Source organism: Tubulanus polymorphus, chromosome 7 (genome assembly GCF_964204645.1).
Source record: "Tubulanus polymorphus chromosome 7, tnTubPoly1.2, whole genome shotgun sequence".
NCBI lineage: Eukaryota > Metazoa > Nemertea > Palaeonemertea > Tubulaniformes > Tubulanidae > Tubulanus > Tubulanus polymorphus.
In genome coordinates this window covers 8,133,635-8,139,829 of record NC_134031.1, presented here as the reverse complement: position 1 = coordinate 8,139,829, position 6,195 = coordinate 8,133,635, and positions in this window count along the sequence as shown.

Sequence of the window (6,195 nt, the reverse complement as noted above, 5' to 3'; positions counted from 1 at the left end):
TGTGTATTACAGTTGTATGTGTGCATGTATTTGCATCATTAGAATGAATAAAAAAGAACACATCAATTCTCTGAATTCCTTCCATTCCATGATTTAGGTACTCATTGGACTGAAAAACTGGGATTGATCCAAAAAATGTCTAGTTGTCCTAGGACCCAACCTTGGACATTGTATGCTTGGAAATCAATCTGCTGCTTGTTTCCATCCCTTAGCCAATAGCTATTCGTATTAAATAGAGCCTTGTTCCTGCTATGTAGGGTGCATTTTCTCAAGCATAGCCTTCACCCTGTTACAATGTGACTATTGAAAGACATAGCGGCCAGCAGAAACAATGTGAATGAGTAAAAGTCTGTGTTTAGGGACTACAATTGGTGTTTTTCTAGTACAGGTAAGTAACAAGTTTAATATGAAAATACTAAGTTATTCGGCTATTCAACACCCTCTGATGACCATTCAAAAATCAATGACCTTGAAACTCGGACACGATCATACAACATGTTATATTCTACGACTCTGCATTGCAACTGGTACCAATGAAATATATACAGTCAACACTTATTATACAGCCATCCGTAGTACCACCAAATCCACCTATATTGCCGAGAATTTCCTTGTGCACAGTTCATTTCGTACCTATGTATGTAAATAGCTCTCATTATACCACCTCTCGCCCTCCACCATAACGCCAACTAAATCCTAGAACAGTCCTATTCTAACTCATAGAGAAAACATTTATTATGCTGCCAACGTCTTTTGTCAATGATGTTTCCCATCTGTTATTATGAATCGATACATGTGGCCGGCAGTATCATACATCTACTGTATCATTTAAATCATCTAAATGAAATAAGCTAAGACCTTTATGCTTCCTAGATTAAGATTAATTGATGGCTATTTTGGATTTGGTCAATAGTCATGTCTTGTATACTATTTCAACTCTCATGATCTCCATTTCGTTATACCGCCACATTTGTTAAACTGCCAATATTTTGAGAGACCCAGGGCTGGCGTAAGGAGCCTTGACTGTAATTCGATATTGAACATCCTCGGTGGCGAGAACAAAACTCTGGGTAACCCCAATTTCCCGTGATGAGATGAACACTAGGACTGTTGAGGCACTATAAATTGCTCTCTGCTATGAACTGTTGAGTAGACTTCCTCCATTGAAGACGATTCTCCACTGAAGACCGATGTCCAACAGATAAACCTTTATTTACAGTTTATACAAGCTGGCATAGATGTCTTCCACGATTACGATGGAACAAACCAACTTTACTTACAATGCCTGAATTACGTAGGACCAGTATATATACTACTACCGAAAGTCCAGAAATTCCATTTTCTACAGTGGCGGATCCAGACGGGGGGCGTACGCGGCGCGTGCCGTTCCCCCTATTTTTTGCTGAGCAAAGAATTCACAGAATTTTCAAGCCACTATTAACATACATATATCAAAACTAGTTTGCTGAATGGTGTATCCGCAAATCAAAATTGCGGTTAGGAGGATTGACCAAATCTCAAGCTTGTTTACACTGCCATCATCAACACATTTGCCTCCAGAAACAAATGCAGAATGTTGTCAAAAAATCCTCTTGGTGACAGTTCTACCTTCGTAATCTATGCATTGAACATGCTGTATCCGCGAAATGTATCTTTTACAATTCTAAAACTGTAAACAACTAAAAATGAATCACATTTTCTTTGACCCAGTTCTACTCTAAGATAGTTAACAATAACAAATCAATAATTTTCTAAACCTAAACTACTCAAAACATAGATAAAACAGATTCTTTTCGTTCTTTCCAATGACAGTGACACTATCCAATATCAAGCCTATAGGTCAAAGCATATCGATATTTTCTTTTAAAAAACTTTTCTATCTACAAATGAGCACTGATGACACTTAAAATGGTTAAGCCAATAAGTACTAAGTGGTAGGGGTCAATAGTATTTGTACTTACAGTATGCTGTTACATGGGGAGGTTATAAAAAATGGGCAAAATTGCTGTAAAAACTATTACATGTATTTGAACACTCCCTTTAATACAAATGATTGCTTCTGAATTAAAGGGATTAATTATGTACATATATTTAGGAAAACCTCCATATTATAGTATTAAGTCTGACCTGATGACATTTTTCAAGAGGTTTCATATTTGTGTAGAGCTACGATCACGAATCTGCCCTTAACTTCAGTAGTGAAATGATAAAAACTGGATAAAAGGTGATGTTATCATTTCGTATAATCACAGAATCCAGTGGAATTTCGGCGAAGGTCCTCGAATTAGACTTTATTTTTGTATACTGCGCGATAATGAGCAAAGCTGTCCCCAGGTACTTATGTCCCTACTTCTCTTCTCAATCAACATTGTGATCTATACTTTAAACTCCGTTTTGGGTGCTTTTAAATCATTTAAAAGTGAAATTAAATTGTACAACGTATTTTACACTATGTGATATATCAATTAAAGCAAAAGTGGACCAGAGAAAAAGTTTGTTTGGTCATTGCTGATATTACTTCATATCAATTAATTTTTCATTATCTAACATGATGAAGTGTTACTTCTTCCTGTTGAATAGATTGTGAAGGATTAACAGATTTGTTGTTATTAGGATTCAAATTTGTTTGTTGCCCTTAATTTGTTGCTGATAGTTTCCAATAAGGGTATTACACATCCATAAGAAACTACCTAATTAACTTTTCCCCAACAATTTTCACAGATCTCTGTTCAAGCTTTTAGCCGCCTTCTAATTCTGCCCCTCGTGAGTGCCAAAAGTATGATGACCTGTCACTTCTGTGATCAACATAAAAGGGAAACAACTGATTTATTGGTGTGAATGTTTGGCTTGTGGTTCTTATTATTATTTTTTGTTTGCAATGGGTAATCAAATATGTGCTGGTAGAAATATCGGACTTGACCTCAAATGGAACATGCCCAGTGATTCGCATGCTTAAGACTTGAATACGTCAATTTTGCTGTCTATATATGGAAAATTATGTGATTCCCAAATGATTCTGTGTTATGTTAACCCCGGATTCCACTATTTCCCTGGCGATATCTATGAAAGTAGATTGTAATCAACATTAACATTGATTCAAGGGGCTCTTGCTGTATATTTATGGTGGAAAGATGCCTTCAAGATTTGAGTTAATCTTTGGCTTTTTTTAGGGGCAGGTGACTTGAGAATGGAAGGCTTGCCAATATCAAGACTGGGTGAACAGCAGCCCACAACATTATCACAATACGAACCAAATACCATTAACCCAGCAATGATCAATATGACAACAGCCCCTATGACAACAATGGTTGCATTACCACCATTGACTTCATCAACCATAAAAGGTACATCTTTACCAGGGCCCCCTGCTATTGTAAGACCAGTGATGTTAGATGGGGCAGTTGTTCCGCTGAAGAAGAAAGATACACTAACCTACTTGGATCAGGAAGAATGGGGGGATCATAAGTGTTCTGAATGTCAAAAGGTAAGTGTACATGTCCAAGCCGTAACTTACAACAATAGCGCTGAAGAACATAAATCCTTAGTCTATTCATTGAATTTTTTTTCAGACATTTCTACTGAAATCTGATTTCCAGAAACATCTGGATTCACACAAAGTTGAAAAAAAATTTGAATGTCGTTTCTGTGGAAAATGTTTCGCATCATATTCAGTTATGTTCCTCCATCGCAGAATTCATACAGGTAATCCTAAGTGAGCAGTGCTGAAGCTTGCCTCACACTTATCTGGTTGTCCTATTGGGGTACTATATTGGGGTAACTTAAATCTCACATCGTACATGCTTTTTAGCTCCGCTGTGACCAAAGGTCAGTGGAGCTAATGGGTTAGGGGGTGAGCGGTCATCGTCCGTTTGTTCGTAGGTTCGTTCGTCAACTTTTCCTTCAAATCGCTACTAGTCCTACAGTTTTAATCAGATCAATTCCAAATTTGGTATGAATGTTCTATGGGCCAAGGCATATAAAGTTACAGAGCCATTTTTTGGATTTGTCCACCAGGGGGCGCCCCTGGGTTGGAATTTCTATTTCTTCTAATCGCTACTTGTCCTACAGTTTTTATCAGATCAATTCCAAATTTGGTATGAATGTTCTATGGACCACGGCCTATGAAGTAACAGAGCAATTTTTTTGATTCATCCACCAGGGGGCGCCCCTGGGAGTGGAGTTTCTATTTCTTCAAATTGCTATTAGTCCTACAGTTTTAATCAGATCAAGTCCAAATTTGGTATGAATGTTCTATGGACCAATACCTACAAAGTACAGAGCCCTTTTTGGATTTGGCCTAAAGGGGGCACCCCTAGGTATGCAGCTTCCATTCCTTAGAATCACACAGCGCAGCTTTATAAGCCGATAGGCTCCTTGTTAACTCTTTGCCTGCCAGGCCTATTTTTCAGGAAATGTTGCACTTTGCCAGGATTTCCGTGTTTTCAGAGATTCATAAAACAAAAACTAGAAGAGATATCTTCATCAAATTTGTTTCCTTTTGTTCATCTGGTCTTGCTTTTTTATGTAAAATAAGCGGCATTTCTTCTAAAAGTGAAAAGTGCAGAGGGTGTATTTTGCCGAAAATATGCCCTCTCCTGCATGTTCAGCCCTTATTTCAATCGATGACGCCATTAACACACTGCATAGAACGACTGATGATCGTTTGTTTTGGTGTTGTGCGATGAATTCGTCATCTATCGTTAAAGTTAAGAAACAAGTCAACCGTACCAGTATGGTTTTGGCAGGCAAGTGATGGGAGATATCGGACATACCAGTACGTTTTTTGGCAGGCAATGAGTTAAGAATAGTTTTTACCCACAGGAGAAGTACTGGGGTAAAAATTCTATATTAAAAACAAATATCCATTTTTTTCTAAAACTGAATCAAAAAAGTTTGAAATGCTTCTTGAAAGTTTGTATGGCATGCAGTGCTTTTACGAAACCAGTCTTAAACTACATCGAAGTCGTTTTGTATTCAGTGACGTAGTTATAACTAATGTCGTTTATTCGAGTCCCACCATTCCATCATTTCATTAATTCAAAGTATATGGAGAATTACATTTCTAAGAATAGTTCCTTGTATATAGAGTCCTGTCCCCTCACATTCACATCCTTATTGAGTAAATTGCAATCTGTGAAAAATTCAATATCTTACGCAGGATGATGTCATTGATAGGACCCAAGACCTGCATAAGTAATCAAGAATTTGACTGGTTACTAGACTAAAAATGTATGAAATATGGAGTTATGAGGTACCCTAGGCAACCTACTACCCCATTGGGATACCCCAATTTACTACCCCATGTTTCGTCTGACCCATGAAATTACACAGTCTTCTGCTAAGCAATGAATACCTATGTACCGCATTGTAGTGTGATGTGCTGTACTAGAACACTTGTACAGGTCATTTTCTGACCGAAATTTTCGGTCTAAAACACAGGTTAGACTTGTTGGGTCTAAAAATGGATTAAACGCAGGTCTTATTGTAAGGGCGGGAGGCAAGAGGGGAAGATTGATAAATATATGCATCGCCTTTAAAACCTTCAAAGGAGCAATCATAATCAAGCAACAACTCTGTTTCAATAATCATATTTATATGAGTCAATAACCGTATTTTTTTCATATCAGACAAGGATGCTGATACATTTTGCCTAGGCCTATTCATATCAAAAGTTTTGTCTTACCATATATAAGTATATAAGAATCCCTAATAAGTGTAGATTTCAGAATCCTGGAAAATGTAGATTTCAGCATTCCAGGTATCTGAGTCAAAACAGTACTTGAAAGTCATTAAATGAGATCGGTCATGGACACTATGAACCCTGTAATTGATAAATTTCTGCCTCGATGAGTCGAGGCGGTGGTTGCTAGATCTTAGGCCATGTTGGTGTATCTGTAAAACAAAGTTTTAACCCATTAGCACTCAGGAATTTTACTATGTAGTGTTTGTTACTCATCAGAAGAGGGAAAATCCACATTTATTGTGAAACTGAATACCCCGGTAGCTCATTTCCAGTTCATTGTCATGTCTTACTGTAAGACTGTAAGTTACAAGTTTGTGTTATTTTGTTGTAAACGCACTATGCCTTCATTTGATATAAGATTTGATGAGATGGGCTACCAAAATTGTGACATTTTGCCCCAAAATTCAATCACAGTTACTTGGATAAAAGTGAGCACTTGGGTCTGTCATGTT